This window comes from Eublepharis macularius, chromosome 10 (genome assembly GCF_028583425.1).
Source record: "Eublepharis macularius isolate TG4126 chromosome 10, MPM_Emac_v1.0, whole genome shotgun sequence".
NCBI classification, from domain to species: domain Eukaryota; kingdom Metazoa; phylum Chordata; class Lepidosauria; order Squamata; family Eublepharidae; genus Eublepharis; species Eublepharis macularius.
Window position 1 is genome coordinate 53,861,235 of NC_072799.1, and position 14,524 is coordinate 53,875,758.

A 14,524-nucleotide genomic window follows, 5' to 3' on the forward strand; every position below is an offset into this window, starting at 1 on the left:
CTTGGCATGCACCCTTCCCTGAATTTCTAGCTACTACCTCACAAATGTTAAGCTTCCCTGACAGAGCAGGTGGACAAGAAGGCTGCATATGAAAAGCAAAGATGAAGTCATTGTCTGGCCCACATCCTGAAAAGGTTACAGGGATATTTGTTTGTCTGTAGAAACAGTATAACTGGTGTGAACTGGTTTTGGAGAAGCCTTGGAGTTGAGTTCTGGGTCACAAAGGAGAAATGGAAACTACTTTTATCCAGATTTTAGGTGAATGCCAATCTTAGGGACAATTTTAGGGATAAAAAGCTGGGATTCTAACAAGGAGCTTTGAACAGAATCATGATTGCTCACCAGGGACAAAAATACTTCAGTGAAAATGCTTCCTCTTTTAATGTCTCTCTCTATTTGTAGCTTCAGACTATTAATTCAAATAGTTGAAGAGAGGAAAGGGTTAAACCCTTCCCAATCTTCAAAGCAGCCCTGTGGGTAATTAGCTTTTTTTTTTAAAGCCTAAGATTAGAGTTCCTAATCATGGATTTCTAAGACATATCTGGTTTGACCCTTTTTGTGAGAAAATCCAGCCCTTGATGTGCTGGGCAAGCTAGAAGGTAAAAAACGAACATACCGTTCACCTAGAAGTAGAAATACAAGCTAGAAATAGTTTATATTTTGTTTTGGTACAGTTCAGCTGGTTCTCTGTATAATATGTACACAAAAGTCAGTTACTGGGTTCCGCTCTAGTATGACCAAAGACAGAAGCCACTGAGGGGGGCTTCTGAAGAAATAACTTGCATTATCAGTAGATCTGATTAAACTCTATGGGGAAATGTAAATGGTTTGTAATTAAAGAATGTTTGGTAAATGAATGTCACTCCCACCTTTATACTGGAATCGCTAGGACCAATCATAACAAAAGTAAGGTGTTAAGGGAGGGGGCACACATGCCCAACTTTAATAAACGCTGAGTGATAGGTCCTGCTTTGGGCGTAACCCCGACAAGAGTTATGGAATGTTTCTCTGTGTACAGCACTTACAGTAACTAATTTCACAAGTCCTGCAGTAGTGCCTTTTCGTATAATTTTCCTTTGTTCTAGGTATTTTGCTAACATAGTTCTACATTTGGATGCAAATGTATTTTTATCAGATGGGATGTTAAAGTGAGGTCACCTATGAAATATTGACTCTGTGCTATAGTTTCAGGTGGGTAGTCATGTTGTTCTGTAGTAGAGCCAGTTTGGTGTAATGGTTAAGAGTGCGGGACTCTAATCTGGAGAACCGGGTTTGATTCCCTACTCCTCCACTTGAAGCCAGCTGGGTGACCTTGGGCCAGTCACAGCTTCTAGGAGCTCTCTCAGCCCCACTCACCTCAAAGGGTGTTTTGTTGTGGGGATAATAATAACATACCATGTAAACCGTTCTGAGTGGTTATTAAGTTGTCCTGAAGGGCAGTATATAAATCGAATGTTGTTGTTGTTGTTATTAAGAGCAATATTCGTGTCCAGTGAGATTCCAAGAGTCAGAGCTCCCAAGCTTTCAAAAGAACATATCGATGTATTGTCGAAGGCTTTCACAGTCGGAGAACGATGGTTGTTGTGGGTTTTCCGGGCTGTATTGCCGTGGTCTTGGCATTGTAGTTCCTGACGTTTCGCCAGCAGCTGTGGCTGGCATCTTCAGAGGTGTAGCACCAAAAGACAGAGATCTCTCAGTGTCACAGTGTGGAAAGGATGTTGGCAGGTCATTTATATCTACTCAGGAGGGGTGGGGTTGAGCTGAGTCATCCTGTAAGAGTTTCCCAGGGTGTGGAATGCTAATGGCGGGAGGCTTCACTGTATCCTGAGGAGGTTCTTTTGCATATGGATTGGTGCTTGATGTGCTAATCTTCTCTGCAGGGCTATTGTCGGGTATAGAGTGTTTTGTTAGCCTGGTGTTTTTCAGAACTGGAAACCATGCTCTGTTCATTCTTAAGGTTTCTTCTTTCCTGTTGAAGTTTTGCTTATGCTTGTGAATTTCAATGGCTTCCCTGTGCAGTCTGACAAAGTAGTTGGAAGTGTTGTCCAGTATTTTGGTGTCCTGGAATAAGATACTGTGCCCTGATTGAGTTAGGCTATGTTCAGCCACTGCTGATTTTTCAGGTTGTCCAAGTCTGCAGTGTCTTTCATGTTCTTTTATTCTTGTCTGGATGCTACGCTTTGTGGTCCCGATGTAAACTTGTCCACAGCTGCAGGGTATACGGTATACTCCTGCAGAGGTGAGGGGGTCTCTACTGTCTTTTGCTGATCGTAGCATCTGTTGTATTTTTCGGGTGGGTCTGAATACTGCTTGAAGGTTATGCTTTTTCATAAGCTTTCCCATCTGATCAGTAATTCCTTTGATATATGGCAAAAACACTGAGAGATCTCTGTCTTTTGGTGCTACACCTCTGAAGATGCCAGCCACAGCTGCTGGCGAAACGTCAGGAACTACAATGCCAAGACCACGGCAATACAGCCCGGAAAACCCACAACAACCAAAAGAACATATCCTTCCTGACTCTGTGCAGGTGGTGTTGTACATACATGGTTGTGGGTTCGAGGCAGACACTGAACAGAAGGAAGATCAGTAAAAGTCTGAGAGGAACTTGCTTGCAATGGTCCAGTGTGACATAACAGTGGGAGGCTAAAGGAACTCATCTGCATCAGTTCTAGGATGTTCAAATACCTAATGTTTCAGCTCACATGGTTTGCCAGTTGTGAGCTGGGAGCTGATTTTTTACTGAACAGTTCAACTGTTTGTGAACAAGTTAGAGCTCTTACTTGGGTTACTTTTCACATATTCAGACAGTTCATCACAGAGCAGTTCAGTTGGCAGTGCTTCACACACATGAATTCTCAGCCTGATGGGAATCCTAGGTACTTTTCACACTCACAGGTTTAATGTGCCATTTCTGAGCAGTTGCTGCAATTGCTGTAGCTTTAGCTTTGCACCTGTGCATTTCATACTTCAGCTGAAGCTTTGAATTGGTGTCCCGTGTTTCATTTCATACTTACTTCGAAGCCCTGAGTTGGTTGTGGTGTTTAGGGGCTTTCAAGTGCACGTCACCATTTTTTAAAACTTTGAGCATGTTTCAATGTTACTACATCTTCTAATCAACAAGGCCCCCCCATACCCACCCTTCAACCACCCGCCCCCACCCCACTCTTCCAAGGGGTAAGGCAGGACTTCCCTTCCCAGGGGTAAGGCACGGTGGGAGGGGGAGCAGACTTGTACCCAGCCCCAGCTCAGCTGAAATGCACTGAGTCAGGCTCGGCTGGGGCAGCCACTCTTCTGCTCCGCAGCCCTCCCAGGCCTTGTTGGTCAGAAGATGTAGTAACGTTGAAACATTACCACACATGCTCAAAGTTTTTAAAAAAGTGACGTGCAAGTGGAAGTCCTGCCTTACCACTTGGAAAAGTGGGGTGGGGTGGGGCGGGTGGTTGACAGGAGGGCTGCAGAGGAGAGTGGCTGCCCCAGCTGAGCTGTGGCGAGCCCACTCAGTTTGCCCGGGAGGGCTGCAGAGTGGAAAAAAATGGTGGAAAAGGAGTTCAGAGAGCTGACTTGGGTGAGTGTGGTTAATTCCACACAAACCAATCAGCTCCCAGAGAAAATGAGAGGGGGGGAGTGCTGCAAAGGTGTTCACACTGGCATTAATCAGGCCAGCCCTGACTGAGCAGTTGATTAAAAATTAACATCGTGATATGTCCGCAGGGAGAAGAATCGGGTAATGGGGGGAAAGAGCAGCACCGCATCCCATGACTAGCTTGCAAGTGTGAACCCCCTGCAAACATGAGATGCGGAACAGGTACAGACACACTTTAAAACCCGAGTGTGAAAGGTACCCTACTTTCCCTCCTTGCCCTTCCCCACAGACATGTTGTTGCTGCACACAGCTTGGCAGTCAATTGCATAAATCAAGAGCAGGCAAGTCAATGAGTCAGCCATTGATTATAAACAAATACTATATTCAAGTCTTACTGCTTGATGTTCATGATGTCCATTTAATTCTGAGTTATCAACATTATTTCATGCATGTACATTTTTGTGGAGCCTTAGAGGAGTCATGTCCTTTAATTACCTGACCCATTCATGACCCTGGGTTGAGTAATCTTGCTGACTGCTCAGATGCAAAAGCCCCCACAAAGCTAAGAAACTAAACTCCATCACCATAGCTACTACACAGCTGCCAAGCTGTTTGAGAGACATTCAAGGCAGATGGTAGATAGGCCCCCAAAAAAGTTGCTTGATTCACAGGTAATCATGGCTATTAAACTGATTGTGACTCTGACTCAATGTGATGCCCCCCATACTAATTTCAAATAACTTATTTGCTATGCTTCAGTAAAATCAAGACCCTTTCAGTAACATGGCTTTCCCTACAGATCTTGATGCTTGCTTTTTGCACTTTAATAAAACGTGTCCTGCTAGAGGCATCAGTGGACAGGCCAAAGGAGACCCACAGCCATGGAGTACCTTCAGTTGCATTTTCATGATGTGTCATAAATATAGGTTAAATTGTGACACATTTTTAAAAAGGCTCTGCCCCAGCAAGACACTAAATAGATTTAGAAGATTCTGTTCTTTTGACAACAGTCCCTAAAGTATTCCAAAATTACTTCACAGACTCATGATAGAATATGACCAAAGGCTAATTGAATTGTCCTGCACTAATGATCCGTAACTGCATGTACAAAGATGCCACAGTTCCCAGTCAACTCTGCACATGGACTTCATCTGAAGACTGGGATTTGACTTCAACTATTCTGTCTTTCTCTGTCCACATGATACACCAAAAGAGAATCACATCCGTTTATTATTTATTAAAATCCTGACACAGGGGCTTTAGGTATATTCAGTGCAGAAACAAATGTGAGTGGCTGGTGTATTGATCGGTCACCTGTAGATTAACAGAAAGTGTCCTGTGCCTAACAGATAATTCCTCACAGCTTTAGTGCCATGTCCCTTACTGAACTCCTGTCAAAAGTATGGGTCTGTTCTACCCTCTGCTATGTGGGTACTGTTTGCATATGTTAATAACAGCAACAACACACTGCATCAAAAGAGTTCTTCCTACTACAAGCAAAAATCTGAAAGTTCGTAGACAAGCTGATATCAAAAGACAATTCAAAGTCCAAGACCATTCAAAGTCCAAAAGTTGAAAGCCTGAATAAAATCCCTTCCCATGGACTAGTGAGGTGTTCAGAGCCATGATTACAGGCAGTAAACTGAAGCAAGAAGACTACATAAACAATTTAAGGTCAAGATAGAGCAGATATTTGAAAAACAAAATGCACTAGCAAAAGTACTTTGCATCTGTTTCGTATTAACTAGACACTTTGCATGTTCTGCATGTTCAAATAGATACTGGGAGCAATCTTTGGCTAATAAAACACTTAACATTTATACCGTGCATTTCAAGGTTTCAAAGAACTTTACATGTGTTCTTAGTAACTTTGCAACTGTTAATTGATTCATTGATAGATTACTGGAAGTAAACCCTTTTGATCAATTAAAAGGTGCCCTTGCTTATGTCATGCAGGTGATGTAAATGCTACAACAAAACTCTGTGCTGTTGTCGTATTTTGCAGTCTGTTTGCCAATTGACTGAACAGTGTGTATCATACTTGTAATCCCCCTTGAGGCCCAATGAGAAAGGTGTACTATAATTTTTAAAAAATCACCACCACAGTACTTTCAATTGTATCAAACTTTGTAATAACCATCTCAGTTAGGCCAGTTATCCCCATTTTAAGGATAGGAGACTGAGCTCAAGGTAGGGGCTTACTCTCACCATGTACATTCATGGCAAAGGTGAGTTTAGGGTTGCCAGGTTCCCCTGTCCTCCCAGCAGGAGGTGGGGGACCCAGCACTTACCTTTCCCCATGCATTCCCAGCCTGTGTGATGACATCACTTCCAGAAAGTGACATCATCACACGGGTTGCAGCTGCCCCTGAGAGTGCTCCTGTGCTCCCCAGGGGCCTGAATCGGGCCAGATCAGGCTGCTGCAGAGCGCTGGAGTGCTACCACGCTCCACGGGGCCCCAATTTGGGCCCAATCCGGCTTAATTTGGACCCAAATCAGGCTCTGCAGTGGCCTGATTCGGGCCCAAATTGGGCCCACAGGAACACGCAGAGTTTTCCAGAAGCACGCCCCCAGGAGATGCGTTCCTCCCCAGCTGGCCAGGTAAGCGGGGTGCAGGGGGTGGAGAGGGGGAGTGGGAGATCCCCTGCCCCTAGTGGAAGACTGTCAACCCTAGGTGGGGCTTGAACCCTAGATCAAGACTAACCTGTTGTTTGTTAAGCCCAGGGAATGGTCTGAAGGAGACAAAGCCAGTTCTACTGGTCATAGATCCAGAGGAGTTAGCCATGTTAGTCTGTAGTAGCAAAATCAAAAAGAGTCCAGTAGCACCTTTAAGACTAACCAATTTTATTATAGCATAAGCTTTCGAGAATCAAGTTCTCTTCATCAGATGCCTGATCAGTTCTACTGGTGAAGCTAAACTCGTGTGGCCTTCTAAGCTGTCTTGTTGAAGGACTTCCGGCAAAGCATGTGTAAATTTCAAGTGCTTGCAAACAAACATTTTCAGAAGGGGCCCTCCATTGTGGAGTAGTCTTTTGATAAATAAATCGTTCTGTAGGCCCCAGAAACCTAATTAAAGGATTCAATTAGCAGAGTCTATTGTTTGGAATAGGAAGTATGATTATAGGTGGTTTTGAGCTCATTCTGCTGGCTGGTGTGTGTGCAGGAGAGAAAATAATAAATCATACACTTGCTTTCTATTTAGAAAAGAAATAAAGAGTTCTTTATTGCAGGAACTCCATTCTCTGATAGGAAAGGAGGAGAGATAGATCCTAACTGCCTATCTAGTCTAAGGATGGACATGGATGCTAGGACAAGTCTTGCATCCATGCTGCCAAGATGGAGGGAGAAGAAGGAGAGAGGTGTTGCCTGGAACAATGCCAAGAAGAGAAGAAGTGAGAGGGAGAAAGTCAAAGGAGGAAATCCTGATAATAGCAATCTACGTATTAAAGGACAGTCAGAGCAGTAAACAGTAAACAGAGTGCCCTGACCACTCTACCTTTCTAACTCTTTGGTTTGTCCTGAGGAAAGGGACAGTGCTGAATCCTCCTCTTCCAACACTTTTCCCTGGAGACAGACTAACCAAAGGTGGAACATTTTCCAGAGTATTTGCAACAGGCTGTCTTAGTTGGCTTTTGGTACCAGAATGATGGGAGGGTATAATAATGATGGTTTTAATGATTCCCATGGGCTTTATGATTTCAGCATTGTTACACACCCCCAAGCATTTGGATACAGAAAGGCCAGAAATCAATCCAAATAAATAAGTGAAAGGAGCCACAGAGCAATGTAGTCCATATTCTGCAAACACTGGAGATTTTCAACAGGTAAATGGAAAGCCATTGCTGAGTAACGTGCAAACACTGAAAGGATTGTTTAAGCCTAATTTGAAAACACTGATAACACAAATATTTATTCTGACATTGAAGCGATCGTGGAATTATTTACTTTGGAAAGTAGATGAATAAAAAAAGGTGGTTTAAGAAATAGCGCTGCTGGCTCTGTTGCCATTACATACATCATGCTATTCCTCATTACACTATTCCAGGGATAAAAATCAAACAAAACAGTCAAGGAATCAGGCAGGCAACGGCAAGATTTTCCACGAATTTAAAATACTGCTCTATAAGTCACAGCATTGAAAACAGTGTATGGATTTGCAGCATCACTTTTTGCATCTTTCTCATTCCTAAAATGTAATAAATGAAATCCAATTTTAATGAACATTACCTCATTGTGTTCTCCTTTATAATTTTATTTGTAATTTTTATTTACTTCATTTCTACCCTGCCTTTCTCTCCTATTTTATCCTCACAACACCCAGTGAGGTAGGTTAGGCTGAGAGTGTGCGACTGGCCCAAGGTCACCAAGCTTCCTTGGCAGAATGGGGATTTGAACCTGAGTCTGTCCCAGATCCCAGTCTGACACTATATTTATAAACACACTATTTGTATTTATAAAAAGTCATCAGCTTCCTTCAGAGCTTTTAGCAGTTCCCTTCAATCAGAGTTTATCATTCAAGCCAGTGGCACTGCTAAATTAGGCTTGCAAGATTTAATTAACCAAGATGGGCAAGGATCCAATTTCCAGGTGGTGGCCTTCACAACCCAAGAACCTTCTCCATTTCAGTAGGGAGATCAGTCCAAAACGATCCATAGAAAATTGACAAGGAGGAGCTTTTGATACTTCTGACAACCAATCTGTATATAAACTGGCATCTTAGCCAGGCCAGATTGAAAAACATCTTGTAAAAACTTCATTGAATCAAATTATTTTCTACAAGCAGGTCAGATCAAGGTGTCAACAGATCATCATAATCAACCACCTTGAACAGTTGGGCTGGGCAAGTTTCAGCTGGCCTATTGCTGGAAGCTCAGATCTCCCTCAGGGCACGTATCATCTTTTATTAACTTTGACCATTCCTCAAAAAGTGTGATCTGACCATGGTGATCCATGCTCTGATCACATCCAGGTTAAATTACTGTAATGCACTTCTCATGAAAAGTATCTGGAAACTTCAAAAGGTCCAAAATGTGGTGGCCGAGATATTGTTCGGGGCTGGAGACAGAACATGCACCAGCCCTGTGCTGGAAGTTCTACACTGAAAAACCCACCTGTTTCCAGGCGCAATTCAAAGTGGTGGCTCTTACTTTCGATACCTTAAGGACTGCCTCCTCCTGTACTGTCAAGCCTTCCAGTTAGGATCTTCTTTTCAAGTTCTGCTCACTATGCCCCTGACTTCAGAAGTGAGATGAGTGGTGACCAAAGACAGGACTTTTTCAGTGGTAGCACCTCACCTTTATAATGCCTTCCCCCTAGAAACTAACCTAGTTTCCACCTTACTTTCCTTTAGGTACAAGAGGAAAACATGGGGAGGGCGGAATAAAAATCCAAAGTAAATAAAATAAACAAACAAAAAGTTTTTACCAAGGTTTTAACTATAGGGGGTCCTCCTTTTAAAGCTGTTTTTAGGTTCTCCTTCTAACCTGAGGATGTGCCATTTTAAGCTCCTGTGTGGTTTTGTGCTGTTTTTATACCCTGGCTTATCTTTATGTCTTGATTTTGTGCTCTTTGTTTTAAGATTTCATTGTATTGTTTCATTTTGTAAGCCATCTCAAGCAGGTCTCTGACAAGGCAGCATACACATTTCCTAAATAAATCAGTTGTCTTAGGGATTTCTGTGGACGGGAGTTTTCACTACGTAAGCACCTTGAAAAAGAAGGCCTTGGTGCCTGCTTTTGTGGCAGGTGTTCCTGCCACAAAACACCTGCCACAAAAGCAGGCACCAAGGCCTTCTTGGTGCCTGCTATTTGCCTGCTATTTGGAAATAGCTCCTGTAGGGAAGACCCAAGATAAATGAAACAAGCACTCTTACTACCACAAAGTGAGACAGGATCCTTAGCCTGTATTTCTTTCTGAGCCTCTGTGTACGCTATCTTCCCATTCTTTGCTATAGGTCTTCTTGACCACACAAGATGCTAGAACCAGGGGGAAAGTCAGAGGAAGCAGGTTGGTAGTTTTGGGTGAAGGATGCTATGACTGGTAGGTGAGATTTATTTTTGAGAGTGTAAGAAATGAGCAGAAAGGCTGAAAAGCGTGTGGCAAGAGAATAAAAACCGAGCAGAGAGAAGAAAAAGAGAAGAAATAATTTAAACCTGTCTTGACAATTATAATTAAATAACCCAAAACTCAAGTTAGGCATTTTTCTTATACACTGCATGATTGATATTTGTACTTTGGGTCTTTTAAAATATTTAAGTAGAAAAGAAATGAAATGAACTGCAACCAGTTAAGGTCATCTACTTAGGACAAAAATGATAAAATATTAAAATGACAGAAACAAATTTTCCAACAGTTAATATACTAAGACTTCATAGAGATGTATTATTTAAAGCAGAGAAACATGTGTGACCTCTGGTCTATCGCATAATACAGAAAGGTTCAAATCTACACAAGTGTAGGGATCAAGGAGAATAAGAAAGGGACACGACACGCATACCAAGGGCTCATTCTGTCATGTACTGTTTAGTGGTTAGTGCAGATGGAAGAATCAGTTGTCCCTCCAGAAGATGCAACTGTGAATATCTGATGCACAGATCTAACTAGTTTTCAGATGTATGGCCTAAAATAAACTCTGACCCTGGATAAGATGTGCATTAGCAATTTGCATAGTGCACTTAAAAGTGCTAACAATGACTTTTAAAGTAATGACTGAATTGGCAGTCCCTTCACTTCAGAGTCATTGTAATTGTGCCACTGAATTGAACACTAATGGAGTATCACTGTACTTAGTATTTTTTTAAAAACTCACAATAAAGGGAATGTCAGCAAACAACTACAACAAGCAGGTTAGTTGTCTTATAACAGACTTAAGGACAAGTTGAGTGACAGCTACAGACAGCATAGCCAAACAAACATCATCCCAAATGTTGAGCACTCGAAAGAAGGATCCCAGTTCAGGGTTCCTGTTTATCTGTTTGACTAATTAGGGCCTAACTACAGGTTATCTTCTTCCAGAGGACTGGAAAGAGATCTTGGGGTAAGAGTGGACTGTAGTGAAAGAGATCTTGGGATAAGAATGGACTGTAAACTAAATATGAGCAGTCAGTGTGATGCGGTGGCAAAAAAGGCAAACTCAGTCTTGAGTTGTATGAAAAGGGCCATTGCATCGAAATCACAGGAGGTCATAGTCCCTCTATACTACCTTGGTCAGGCCACACTTGGAGTACAATGTGCAGTTCTGGAGGCCTCACGTCAAAAAGGAAGTGGACAAAATCGAGAGGGTGCAGAGGAGAGCGACGAGGGTGATCAGGGGTCTGGAGACTGAGCCCTATGAGGAAAGGCTGAAGGCCTTCAGAAAGAGGAGATTGAGGGGGAACATGATTTCTCTCTTTAAATATTTGAAAGGCTGTCATTTGGAGGAGGGCAAGGAGCTGTTCCAGTTGGCAGCAGAGGATAGGACCCGAAGCAACAGGCTTAAATTACATGCAGAAAGGTACCGGCTGGATATTAGGAAAAACGTTTTCACGGTCAGAGTAGTTCAAAGGTGGAATCAGCTGCCTAGGGAGTGGTGAGCTCCCCTTCACTGGCAGTTTTCAAGAAGAGGCTGGATGAATATTTGTCAGAGATGCTTTAAGCTCATCCTGCATTGGGCAGGGGGTTGGGCTAGAAGGTCTGTATGGCCCCTTCCAACTCTGTGATTCTGTGACATCCCCAAGCCAGATGGAGAGGAATGTTGTGATATTCCATGTTTCTCAGGTGATGTGCCAGTCTGATTCGGATTGGGACCATGATACACAGAGAAAGGAGGCTTCAAACTTTGCTCCATGCCATTTTCCCAACCTGAAACAGCCCCAGAGAAGGTGGTATTTGCCCCACTGCACACTAAAGGAGTACTAGGGTTGCCAACTCTGGATTGGGAAATTTCTGCCGATGTGGTGGGAGAGCCTGGGGAGGACAGGATTGGCGGGGGGGGGGGGGGCTCAGCAGGATAAAATGCCACAGAGTCCACCCTCAAGAGCAGCCATTATCTCCAGGAAAAATGACATATGTAGTTTGCGAGATTTCTGGGAGACCTTCAGGACCCACCTGGAGGTTGGCAACTCTAGAACCAAGGAGCTACATATTATGTTTCCTCAACGGGACAAATTGCACAAACAAGGCCAGTTAAGACTGGGAAAATGCCACAAGGCAAAGGTCTAAGCTCCTTTTCTCTGCACACCACGATCGTGGTCTGAATAAGCACCCCCTACCCCATCCTTAAGATGTGTAGAACTTCAGGACATACATCCCCACCTGACTGAGAAATGTCTCTGGGGAAACATAAAGTATAGTTAGGTACACAGAAATGTGCACATGGCAATAGGAGGGCAATGGCAGAGGCTCAGTGACTGGCATCCAGAAGTTCCCAACCTCAATCCCCATTATCTCTAACTATAAGGTCTTAGGCCGTTTCCACACTTACTGTAGTTTTTGACTTTTGCCCCCACTTGTGTTGAGCAATTTCCTGATGTAATTCCAGAACTGTGCTTCTGGACGTCATTCTCAAATCTGCTATCCTTTTAATTATTTTCTAATTAAGGCATCCCCCTCAACATCAGCTTTATTGATGTTGAGTCTTATGGCTTCATAGCATCACAGAAGGCACAATACAGTAATCTTTGTTATATATCAGGTGACTGTTTAATTAATCAGTACTGCAGTAGGTACCACAGTTGTTGTAATGCTGTGAAATGGTCAACTGCCCAAACACTTAATTTGATCTGTCATTGGGAAAAATAGAAATGTTGGGAACAAACTAAGTGGTCATTAGGCAAAATAGCATTACCCACCCCCATTAAATTAAATTAAAACCTGAAAATGAGGGAGGGCTCACCATAATCTATAATGCTGGTAATCTGTGACAGCATCGAGACTCCCCTCCAGGGACATGGTAGTTTCACAGTTCTCCACCATGGCTAGAGGGGAACAGAGAAGGGCACATGGTTAGGACCCATAACAGAATACAATATGAGGTGTTCTGCAATGGGCAAACATTTCCTTACCTTGAATCATAGGAGAAGGGGCTCTCAGCTGCTGTTGATCCATAGTTACCATCTCCTGAGTAAATAACTCTTCTGAACCTTCTCCAGTTTGATGCTAGATTGTCTGAGATCACAGGGAACGTCCAGAAGATTTCTGGATAACTGATTAGGCTTCACACTGGCATCCTCTCAAAGAATTCCATTGAGCTCCCTGTAAAATGGGCATGTTGCAGGGGCATAGACAGACTGCTTGTTGTGGGCAAGAACACACTTATATTCCAAGCTGGACTCTGTTTTTGTTCTACAATCTAGTTCAGAACAGTGGGGACCCAAGGCAGCCATCTGCTCTGAGATGCTTTCAAAAGGGTCTGTGTTCCAGTGTGAGGATTACACTGCCTCCTGTACCTTCTCTTCTCCCTACAAACTCAATAAATCTCTGGTTTCCGGCTAGCTTCATAACACCACCACCACCACCCCTCCCCCATACTACTTGCTGTTTTCTCTGCCCAGACTTTTCTGCACCTCCTGCTTAGCAAGAATGAACATGGGAAATGGCTGATCCCTTGTTGAGGATTTTGGGGGTGCTCAAAAATCCACCCCAAAATGTTCTTCAAATAGATTTGTTAATGTACAGAGGGGGGTAGGGGAGGGACATAACACGGGGCAGGAAATCTAGGGCCTGGATTTCCTGTCACCTGTTATATTCTCCCCCCACCCCACAAGCTCCCAGAGGAAAACCAGAGTCGAGGCTTTTTGCAAGAGAGAGAATCCCTCCCATCACTCTTCCCTCGGCAGAGAATTGCATTGAGTGGCTGTTCTTTGTAAGACTACGCTATCCAGGAACCTTGCGGAACCCGACATGTGAAGAATACATGCCTGGTGTCTCATGTAGTTTGGCTCTCTGCTGGAAATCTTGCTGAGTGACCATGGGCCAGCCATATACCTTCAGCCTAACCAACCTCAAAGGGTTGTTGTGAGGATAAAATTAAGGAGATGAAAACTATGTAAGCTACTTTGGGTCCCCATTAGGGGACCCCATTAGGGGAAAAGGTGGGTATAATAATAAATACACTTCATGCACTTGTATGCATCCCTCTTCATCCATTTTGAATGCAGTTATGTACAACTCCCTAGATGTTCTACCTACTCTATGAAATAACCTGTTCTTTCTTAGCCAGATGTGCCTGCTGGAACCCACCAAGGGTAGCAGAGAGGTTACTAGCATGAGAGCTCCTTCAGTACCGGCCTGTATCCTCTCCTACATCATACCCTGGTCGCTCAGGAATGCTGTTGATTTATATTATTGCTACAACTGGAAAATGAAAATAAATAAGGACTTTCATCCAGATGGGCCCTGGGCTAGTAAAGTATTATGTGGATTTTGATTTTGGTCTTCTACGATTTCTGAGAAATAGTATGTGGATATTAATATGTAATACATTCAAATGAGTCTCTTTATGGTGTGTTGCACTGGATTAGCAACCCAAACATGCTATCAAGCAGGGAAATCTTGTTCATTTCAGTGGAATGCAAATTCTTACAAACGTATTCTGGAGCATGGGGCATCAGCATTTTCATTTTTACATTTTTATGAATATTCTACCTTTAGATATTGATTTTTTTTCTTTCTCTCTTTTTTAAAAAAACCTTGAACCTGAGAACTATTGCATGCCCTGTTTTGGCTACATAGTTTTAAAAAAAGATTGATAATTTTGCTTGTGATTATTTCCCCCCTAAAATAAATATTTTTTTAAAAAAAAGAGCAAAAAGCTATTGGAAGAATGATGAAAGAGGAGAATGAAACCAGAAAGGTGAGCCTACTAGATTCATGTTTGCAGAAGTGGTCGTACTTTCTAGGCTGCTGTTGAACTAGTAATAATGCCAATATCACAAGAAAGAAGAGATTTTTTTCACCAGA